This window comes from Orcinus orca, chromosome X, assembly GCF_937001465.1.
Source record: "Orcinus orca chromosome X, mOrcOrc1.1, whole genome shotgun sequence".
Taxonomy (NCBI): Eukaryota; Metazoa; Chordata; class Mammalia; order Artiodactyla; family Delphinidae; genus Orcinus; species Orcinus orca.
Window position 1 is genome coordinate 96,533,622 of NC_064580.1, and position 11,252 is coordinate 96,544,873.

Below are 11,252 nucleotides of genomic sequence, written 5' to 3' on the forward strand. Positions count from 1 at the left end.
TTTGCAGAAGATGCTGATTTGAATGATTTGCGTCAAAGTCACACAGCAAGTAAGTGGCAGAGCTGAGACAGGAACACAAGTTGGTCAAACTGCAAGGTCTATGCTGCTCTATTACCTCTCAAAGTGAGCTGGGCTATAGACAGCCCAAACAGTTTTGAAAAGGAGAAAATATGGTGGAAGCTGTGGTGAAGACATCTTAAATATTTTCTCCAATTGTGATTGACATTAAAAGAGTCAAACTGGTTTGAAAGCTTTTATTTAACCCCCTTTGCTACTCAATTAACAAGTATCTAGAGGTAAATGTCAGGTGAGTCATTTCAGGTCTTAATCAGAATCGTGTCAAGCATCATCTTTTCAGTGAACTCTACCTTGCCCACTCTATTAATAACTGCAACGCTCTCCCACCCTGAATACTCCCTATTCCTTTTCCTTGCTTTATTCTTCTCCTTAGCACTCACTGCCATCTAACATACTATAACATCAACCTGCTTATTTTGTTCATTGTCTCCACAACCAGGATGCTAACCCGCCAAGGGCAAGGATTGCTCACTACGGTATCCCCAAAGCCTAAAAGTGTGTCTCATACCTAGTAGGCTCCTAGTAAATATTTGTTGAGTGAAAAAAAATGTTTTAATTCTCCTTGGCCTCTAGAAGGGCAGCTCTTTGAATAGCATTGTGTACAGGTTACTGATGTTTTGATACTTCTAAATTTCTTTATAGATTTCCTGGGCTAAGTAATGGAGCTGGAGTAGTTCAGGTAAGCCTTCTTAGAAAGGCGAGTTTGGAAGCATGTTTTTAAAAGAGAATAGTGGAGAATAAAAGAAAGACCTCCAAATTGAAGAAATACTATTCTCCAGATGGGAATGATTAGGAAATCATTAAAGGGGAAAGTCCTTGTTCAACAGTTATCACAAATTAGAATAGATGAAGAGCACAGTTAGCCGAGGGCCCTGAAAGCCAGATAAAGACATTTGGAGTTAATGCGTTAGGGAGAGATAACTGTAGGAACACAGTCCACAGATGTCAAGTTTTCTGCTATCTATGGGCTGTGTGATCTTTTCCAAATTGCTATGTTTCTATGTGCTTCAGTTTTCTCATCTGTAAAATGGGAAGAAAAATAGTGCAGTTCCTGTCTCATAGGGCTGTTGTAAGAATTGAGATAACACAGACAAAGTGCTTGGCCCAATGCCTGCTATATAATAAACACTCAGTGAACGTTACCTATTATCATCATCGTCATCATCATCATTTTATCTTATGAGTCTTCTCGTATGGTTTTTTATTATGAGTATTTTACATTTACAAGTCAAAACTATTGTGGCTTTTAGGGGGCCACCAAACCAAGAGCTACGGTTGAAACTATTGAGAGGAGGGGGAACTGGTATGAAAGTTAGTCCATCCACAGGGCAGCAAGCATGAATCGCTTTTTATTTTTTAGGTGGAGTTGCCCATCTAAATGCTGACACCAGCAAATACAGGATGTGGTGGATTCTGGAGAGCTTCCTAGATTCTGGACAGCCTGGGACAGTGACCAGAATTGGGTAGGGGAGGACAGGCTATCTGACATTTTAAAGTTATGGCACCGAGGGTCAGCTCTGCACATACATTGCTACTACCTTTCTATATAGACAAATGCCTGAGTGTAATTCCCCATACTTAACTGTTTTAGCAAATGATCAATCAAGCAAGACAGAGGGGAGGAAAATGGTTGAATTGGTTTATGAAATCAAGGCCATCATTGTCATTTTGAGTCTTGGACACAAGATATGAAGTTTCTTCGTGACCACATATGGCAGTTGGAACCCAGGACAAAGTCTGTTCACTAGGGGAGTGCAGGTACCCAAGGCAGTTGGTATTTGAAAATCAGCTAGGTCACCATGGAGTACAGTGCACATGCAGTAGGAATGGAGGCCCCAGACCCTGGACTGGGATTTGATCCTGGGGAGAAAGCTGAACAAAAACAAGAGTGGCTGGGAAGATCACTCTATGGAAGAGGAGACTATATGGGAAATCTGTGATTATCCAATTTAGTGCCAGTTAGACCTTGAAGGTATGATTTGGACATGTGGAATTGTTTGTGGGGAGAAAGGAATTCAAGTCAAAGGGACTAAGGTAAGCAAAGGAATGGAGCCAAGAAAGCAAAGAGTGGCTGAAATGTAGGGGTAGTGGAGGTGGATAGTATGGGACAAGGCTGGAAAGGTAAGTTGTGGCTATGTCATGAATGGTCTTAAACCCCAAGCTAAAGAGTTTTAGAATTAATTAAAAACAATGGGAAACTACTGAAAGTTTAGAGTGGAGAAGAATGTGCTTAGAGATATGCCTTAGAAAGATTAATTTGTTGGTAATAAGGAGGATGAGTTTCAAGGATGTTAAACTGGAGACAGGGAAACTAGTTAAGAGACAATTGCTACTATCTAGACACATGGGAATTTGGGACTAAACAGGGGTGTGGCAGTGGGGGTAGAGATGAAAGGACAAAGTGAAAGGATTTAAATGATCAAATGGCGTCTGATTGGCACTAGAATACAAGCTCCAAGACAGCAGGAGCTTTTTGTCTGTCTTGTTTACTGCTGAATCCTAGGCACCTAGAATAGTCTCTGGCACATAATAGGTGCTCAATAAATAGTTTGAGAATGATGTCTAAACTTTGTGCAGCTTCTACTATGGTCTGAATGCTTGTGTCCCCTCAAATTTCATATGTTGAAATCCTAATGCCCAATGTGATATTATTAGGAATTGGGACCTTTAGGAGGTACTTAGGTCATGTGGGTGAAGCCCTCATGAATGAGATTAGGGCCCTTATAAAAATACCCCACAAGAGCTCCATATCCCCTTTCAACATGTGAAGGTACAATGAGAAGTCTGTGACCTAGAAGAGGGTCCTCATCCAACCATGCTTGCACCCAGGTCTTGGACTTTCAGCCTCTAGAACAATGAGAAACAAATTTCTGTTTTTTATAAGCTACTCAGTCTCTGATATTTTGTTATAGCTGCCTGAATGGACTAAGACAGCTTCTATACACTGACCTGTGGTACGTATTTGCACACCTGCCTCCTGACACCAGCTAATCTTTCACACTAGCTCCCAGCCCTGCCCCCACCTCAGTGCTCCCAATTCCTGCTCCTTCAATTATACCCATGTCCCACCATTACATATCTTGTGTTTAGTTTTTTTTCCACTCTTCTCTTTCACATATTTTGGTTATATAGTCTAGATAACAAGAATGTTTCTTTAGGACCCAGAAAAGACATTGCGAAAGGGCAACCAAAGAAAGATAGTTGTGGTGTCGCCATGGATCAAGTTGAGGAGAGGACAAGAGCAGATTTGAAGGGTCTATGCTGTGAGAAGGAAATGGGCAAGATTTTCCTTATGTGATAACTTGGGCAACAGCTTACAATTTAGTATTAAACACTAATTTAGTAAAAATTCTCTCTAATAGGTGGAATCAATTTTAAAATGAAAGTTTAAAAAGAAGCCTATCTTTGCTTTTTTGGATACAATTTAAAATAAGTTAAATTATTTCCATGGCTTTTAAAAAATACCACCACATTCAGCATCTTTATATAAGACTTCTTAGCTTGAGAAGGCTTAAGAAATGCTGGGCTTTGATTTTCCTAAGTGCCTTTTTCATAGAAAGTTTGATACAAAGCAAAAACCTGCAGTCTGGCTACTGGAGACAATTTATTGCACAGCTGGAGAGAAATACAGCTCATCTAATTCACACAAGACCCCTTTCAGGTATATGTCTTATGCCAGTTTGGTTGAGAAATTTTCAAACTGTTCAAGTGCCACTTTTGCTCCTATTCCCCAAACTCAAATACTCTTTTTTGGGTTTTAGAAGCTGAGGGTCTGACAGAGTTATGAGAAAGGTCATTAGACTTGGGCCTACCCAACACCAAGGGATGATTTGCAGTTAGCCTGCTGAGTTTTTGAGTGTCTAATGCAAAGACAAGCAAAGCCAATAACTTTGGCCTCTTAAAATCCCCTTGGATGTATCGGTCTATCTGGGTTGATTGCCTACATTGATCAAATAGACTAGAGGACTGCCAGTTCCTTTTTTATGATCCCTCAATTGGAGGGGCCATTTCACAAAGTGAGATCTAGTTAGTAGGTTCCAATTAGTGGAGTCTCAAGGGAACATAGCAGCCGGCTATTTTGTTGTGATCTTCAGGAATAACAGGGTGATGGAGAAGCTTGGGCCTGTGTCTTACAATGGCAGAAAGGTTTTCTCAAACATCTCGGTGAAGCACAGTAACCAATCCCGCCAGGATCTGGTGATTATGCCACCTTTTAGATGAGCCAGAGTGGATGGTTTTACTGAAAGATAGTGGGGATGATCTCAGGATCATCACGGATCAAGCGAATGCTAATTTATTGTTATCACTTATTTCTTGGAAGGCAATAACCATAAAGGTTGTGACTAGCAAATTATTGCCAGGTGTCTGGATTTGCTTGGGACAGAGGGGTTTCCCAGGATATGGGACTTTCAGTCCTAAAACCGGGACAGTCCTGGGCAAACTGGGACACTCTAAAACTCATCACTAATCTTGAGCACTCACTAAGTGAATTAAAGTTTAATCTTCAACATTCACTAAGTGAGGCGATATATAGCATAGTATTTACAAACACACAGTACGCATTAGACATGCCTGAGTTCAGATCTGGTTCTACCACTCATTACTTGTATGACTTACTGTCAATTAATCTCTCTGATGTTTAAATTCCTCAAGTGTAGAAAAAATATATATATAGTATTATAACTTAACCAAAGGGTAGTTGTGATGATTAAATGAACTAAAAATACTATGTCGATCTCAATGCTTGGCACATAATAAGTGCCCCGTATTTGTTAGAAATTATTTAAAGTTGCTATGATTAGGCTTGGAGGAGGGATGTTGTAGTTATGGAGGGCTGAGGTAGGGTCCAGACAAGGTCGTGGTGTGTAGGGACCTGTCAAAGGCACCAAACAGCATCCTTACCCCTTCAAGCACCACTGGACCTGCTGGACCATATGGCCCAAGTGGCAGGGCAGTGTGCACAGCATCCTGGACCTGTTGCAGAGCCTTCTCTTGTCCTGGGCCCCACTCAAAACTAGTAGCTTTTTGGGTCACCCAGTAATGGGCTGGTGTAACATATCCAAATGGGGAATATGGTGCCTCCGGAATCCAAAAAGTCCCACAACATAGTGTGACTCTTTCTTTGGTTGTAGGAGGATCTAGGGTCCAGATCAGCTTATCCTTCACCTTGGAAGGGATATTTGATATACCTCCCACCACTGGACCCCTAGAAATTTCATTGAAGTAGAAGGTTGTGAATTTTTGTCAGATAAATTTCCCACCCTCTGATACGCAAGTGTCTTACCAATAAGGCTAGTTGCTACTTTTTGCTTACAAGGTACAACCAGCATAATGTCATCAATGTAACGGACCAATGTGATACCTCGTGAAAATTGATCAAGATCCCTATGTACTAACTGATAAAATAGAACTGAAGAGTTGATATACCCCTGAGGTAGGACAATGAGGGTGTACTTCTGGCCTTGCCAGCAGAAAACAAACTGCTTCAGGTGGTTCTTATGGACAGGGGTGGAGAAAACGGCATTTGTCAGTCAATAGCTGCATACCAGGCACCAGGAGATGTGTTGGTTTTCTCAAGCAAAGAAACCATATCTGGTACAGCAGATGCAATTGGAGTCACCACCTGGTTAAGCCTACAATAATCCACCGCCATTCTCAAAGATCCATCTGTCATCTGCGTAAGCCAACTAGGAGAGTTGAATGGGGAGGTGGTGGGAGTCATCACCCCTGCATCTTTCAAGTCCTTGATGGTGACACTAATCTCTGCAATTCCTCCAGGAATGGGATATTGATTTTGATTTACTATTTTTCTAAAACTGTCTATAGGCAGTTCTAGTGGCTTCTGCTTGGCCTTTCCCACCATAATAGCCCTCAAGGAACCGATGGGAGAGATTCTGCCAGCTGCTTAAAATGACTATTCCAATTATGCATTCTGAAGCTAGGGAAATAACCACAGGATGGGTTCAGAGACCCACTGGACTCACTGTGAGATGGACTGGAGCTAAAACTCTATTGACCACCTGACTTCCACTAGCCGGTACTCCGACTGGTGAACCACAGTAATGTTTTGGGTCTCCTGGAATTAGTGTCAGTTCAGAACCAGTATCCAGTAATCCCTGAAAAGTCTGATTATTTCCTTTCCTCAATGTATAATTGCCCTGGTAAAAGGCCGAAGGTTCCTTTTGGGAAGTCTGGGAGAAAGATTAATAGTATATATTTTCAGTAGTGCACTGGGGTTCTTCCTCAAGGGGTTCTGGGTTTTGTAACCTTAACCTTAACCCTATGTCCTAACTCAAGGCAGTCAAGAAGGAGGGTTACCTCTTACTCAAGGGAGGGTAATCTTTTTGTTTTATTTAGACCTTGAACTGATTGGATGAGGCTTACCCACAGTAGGGATAGCGATATGATTTACTCAGTCTCCTGATTCAAATATTAATCTGTTTCAGAAATACTCTCATAGACACACCCAGAATAATGTTTGACTAAATGTCTGGGCACCTATGGCTCAGTCAAGTTCACACATAAAATTAACCATACAGCACTTTTAAACAAAAATCTTAAAAATCTGGTTCTCAAATGACACAGCTAAGAAAAAGGCATAAAACACTTTGGGAGAAAACATTCTTAACAGTCTTTTGTCATTTACAGACAGTTCTGGGCGTACTCTGATGCTTTTGTAAAAACGTTCCTATAAAAATGTTTCATCTTCAAGGAATTCATGGAAAAGACTCTGACAAGTACATGTTTCTGGTAACTGACTATACTGCTGAACTGAATGAATAAGCGTTTTCAGAACTCTAATGGAAAACTGATGAATTCATAAAAGTGCTAAAAAAAGATCAAGATGAAAAAAATTAATTACATGGAACTGAGTGAACTGATGAGGACGATTATAATTTTTGTGACTTTCTGTTTGAATAAAAAAAAAGAATCCCACAAGAACTCAGAAGCAAAAAAATATACAAATCAATTTTCACTGCAAAGTAAAGGACCTGTTACAGTGCAGGATTACTGGACTGAATGTCAATATTATGACATAGTATGGGTGTGTTTCGTGTTTGGTAACCGCAATCATTGTTGCTTTTGTTGTGGTCATCCATTTACAATGCTTGGTGTCAGTTTATTTATCTCTTGTAAAAACAAAATACAGTGTGTGTGAAAAAATAAAATAAAATGAAATGCAAAAAAATCTTTATTCAGTATTATAAAGAACTCATAATTAAATACTAAGAAGCCATAAACAACTCAATTTTTACTTTATTAAATTTTATTCATTTATTTATTTTATACAGCAGGTATAGTCATCAATTTTATACACATCAGTGTATACATGTCAATCCCAAACGCCCAATTCATCACACCCCCAACCCCCACCCCACCGCTTTCCCCACTTGGTGTCCATATGTTTGTTCTCTACATCTGTGTCTCAATTTCTGCCCTGCAAACTGGTTCATCTGTACCATTTTTCTAGGTTCCACATATATGTGTTAATATACGATATTTGTTTTTCTCTTTCTGGCTTACTTCACTCTGTATAACAGTCTCTAGGTCCATCCACGTCTCTACAAATGACCCAATTTCGTTCCTTTTTATGGCTGAGTAATATTCCATTGTATATATGTACCACATCTTCTTTACCCATTCGTCTGTCGATGGGCATTTAGGTGGCTTTCATGACCTGGCTATTGTAAATAGTGCTGCAATGAACGTTGGGGTGCATGTGTCTTTTTGAATCATGGTTTTCTCTGGGTATATGCCCAGTAGTGGGATTGCTGGATCATATGCGAATTCTATTTGTAGTTTTTTAAGGAATTCCATACTGTTCTCCATAGTGGCTGTATCAATTTATATTCCCACCAACAGTGCAAGAGGGTTCCCTTTTCACCATACCCTCTCCAGCATTTGTTGTTTGTAGATTTTCTGATGATGCCCATTCTAACTGGTGTGAGGTGGTACCTCATTGTAGTTTTGATTTGCATTTCTATAATAATTAGTGATGTTGAGCAGCTTTCCGTGTGCTTCTTGGCCATCTGTATGTCTTCTTTGGAGAAATGTCTATTTAGGTCTTCTGCCCATTTTTGGATTGGGTTGTTTGTTTTTTCAATATTGAGCTGCATGAGCTGTTTATATATTTTGGAGATTAATCCTTTGTCCATTGATTCATTTGCAAATATTTTCTCCCATTCTGTGGGTTGTCTTTTCGTCTTGCTTATGCTTTCCTTTGCTGTGCAAAAGCTTTGAAGTTTCATTAGGTCCCATTTGTTTTTTTTTTGTTTGTTTTTAATTCCATTACTCTAGGAGGTGGATCAAAAAGATCTTTCTGTGATTTATGTCAAAGAGTGTTCTTCCTATGTTTTCCTCTAAGAGTTTTATAGTGCCCAGTCTTACATTTAGGTCTCCAATCCATTTTGAGTTTATTTTTGTGTATGGTGTTAGGGAGTGTTCTAATTTTATTCTTTTACATGTAGCTGTCCAGTTTTCCCAGCACCACTTATGGAAGAGACTGTCTTTTCTCCCTTGTATATCCTTGCCTCCTTTGTCATAGATTAGTTGACCATAGGTGCATGGGTTTGTCTCTGGGTTTTCTATCTTGTTCCATTGATCTATGTTTCTGTTTTTGTGCCAGTACCATATTGTCTTGATGACTGTAGCTTTGTAGTATAGTCTGAAGTCAGGGAGTCTGATTCCTCCAGCTCCGTTTTTCTCCCTCAAGACTGCTTTGGCTATTTGAGGTCTTTTGTGTCTCCATACAAATTTTAAGAGTTTTTGTTCTAGTTCTGTAAAAAATGCCATTGGTAATTTGATAGGTATTGCATTGAATCTGTAGATTGCTTTAGGTAGTAGAGTCATTTTCACAATATTGATTCTTCCAATCCAAGAACATGGTATATCTCTCTGTCTGTTGGTATCATCTTTAATTTCTTTCATCAGTGTCTTATAGTTTTCTGCATACAGGTCTTTTGTCTCCCTAGGTAGGTTTATTCCTAGGTCTTTTATTCTTTTTGTTGCCATGGTAAATGGGAGTGTTTCCTTAATTTCTCTTTCAGATTTTTCAACATTAGTGTATAGGAATGCAAGAGATTTCTGTGCATTAATTTTGTATCCTGCAACTTTACCAAATTCATTGATTAGCTCTAGTAGTTTTCTGGTGGCATCTTTAGGATTCTCATGTGTAGTATCATGTCATCTGCAAACAGTGACAGTTTTACTTCTTCTTTTCCAATTTGGATTCCTTTTATTTATTTTTCTTCTCTGATTGCCATGACTAGGACTTCCAAAACTATGTTGAATAATAGTGGTGAGAGTGGGCATCCTTGTCTTGTTCTTGATCTTGGAGGAAATGCTTTCAGTTTTTCACCATTGAGAATGATGTTTGCTGTGGGTTTGTCGTATATGGCCTTTATTATGTTGAGGTAGGTTCCCTCTATGCCCACTTTCTGGAGTGTTTTTTTTTTTTTATCATAAATGGGTGTTGAATTTTGTCAAAAACTTTTTCTGCATCTATTGAGATGATCATATGGTTTTTATTCTTCAATTTGTTAATATGGTGTATCACATTGATTGATTTACGTATATTGAAGAATCCTTGCATATCTGGGATAAATCCCACTTGATCATGGTGTATGATCCTTTTAACGTGTTGTTGGATTCTGTTTGCTAGTGTTTTGTTGAGGATTTTTGCATCTATATTCATCAGTGATATTGGTCTGTAATTTTCTTTTTTTGTAGTATCTTTGTCTGGTTTTGGTATCAGGGTGATGGTGGCCTCATAGAATGAGTTTGGGAGTGTTCCTTCCTCCACAATTTTTTGGAAGAGTTTGAGAAGGATGGGTGTTAGCTCTTCTCTAAATGTTTGATAGAATTCACCTGTGAAGCCATCTGGTCCTGGACTTTTGTTTGTTGGAAGACTTTTAATCACAGTTTCAATTTCATTACTTGTGATTGGTCTGTTCATATTTTCTATTTCTTTCCTGTTCAGTCTTGGGAGGTTATACCTTTCTAAGAATTTGTCCATTTCTTCCATGTTGTCCACTTATTGGCCTAGAGTTGCTTGTAGTAGTCTCTTAGGATGCTTTGTATTTCTGTGGTGTCGTAACTTCTCCTTTTTCATTTCTAATTTTACACTAAGAAGCCATAAACAACTCAGTTTTTAAAAAATGGGCAAATGGGCCTGCCTTCCTGCCCAGGCGCAGAGCTGGGCCGCAGGGAATGTCCCGGGACAAGTCCACGGAGACGCCCACTGTACCCCGCCCGGCTCCACTGCTCCCTTTAGGGCCTGAGGCTCGCCGTGTTCCGAAATGGCCGGGGAGTCCGACAAAGCCGTGAAGTACTAGTGGAAGACATCCAGAAGCACAACCACAGCAAGAGCACCTGGCTGATCCTGCATTACAAGGTGTACAATTTGACCAAATTTTTGGAGGAGCACCCTGGTGGGGTAGAAGTCTTAAGGGAACAAGCTGGAGGTGATGCTACTGAAAACTTTGAGGATGTCCGACACTCTACAGATGCTCGAGAATTGTCCAAAACGTTTATCATTGGGGAGCTGCATCCGGATGACAGGTCAAAGATAACCAAGCCTTCGGAAACTCTTATTACTACTATTGATTCTAATTCCAGCTGGTGGACCAGCTGGGCGATCCCAGCCATCTCAGCACTGGTTGTAGCCCCGATGTATCACTTCTACACATCGGAACACTAAACACGTTCTCAGAAGCCAATGGAAGAAAAGACTGCTTTGGTCCTGGGAGAAAGAAGCCACTGTTAACTGCTTCAGCTGACAGAACCCTTCACCTGAAAATGAATTGAATACACCTGTTTTCCTTTCCTCCTACATTAGACACAAAACAAACCAAAAAGAACTGTTCTTTCTACTCCTGAATTTTTAGAGTGTGCCTTTTTATTCATCAGCTTTGTTTTGATGTTCCATCGCCATGTCATTTGCTCACTGTGGGCACAATCTTTTAAAACATACCACCATGAATGGCTCTTTGATATGTAATTGCCTGTGATGTTTGGAATCTGATTATTTGGCGGTCATTTAATGTGCTAATCTTTCAGATCCAAGTTGTCTGTCTGATGTGAGCAGGGGCGTCCTTGGATCTCTTCTTGTGCTGCTTCATCTAATTGAATAATCAGGTATTGCATGTTTCCAGTGTCGTTTTTTTTTCCAAGGA

General features: G+C 39.9%; 1 pseudogene across 1 annotated transcript; it reads left to right on the forward strand.

The window, feature by feature from the left end:
• Positions 1 to 10,376: 10,376 nt before the first annotated feature.
• Positions 10,377 to 10,922, forward strand: LOC101271392 (cytochrome b5-like; annotated as a pseudogene). Its single transcript, XR_183606.3, has one exon. The product of XR_183606.3 is annotated as a cytochrome b5-like (transcript).
• The last annotated feature ends 330 nt before the right edge of the window (positions 10,923 to 11,252 follow it).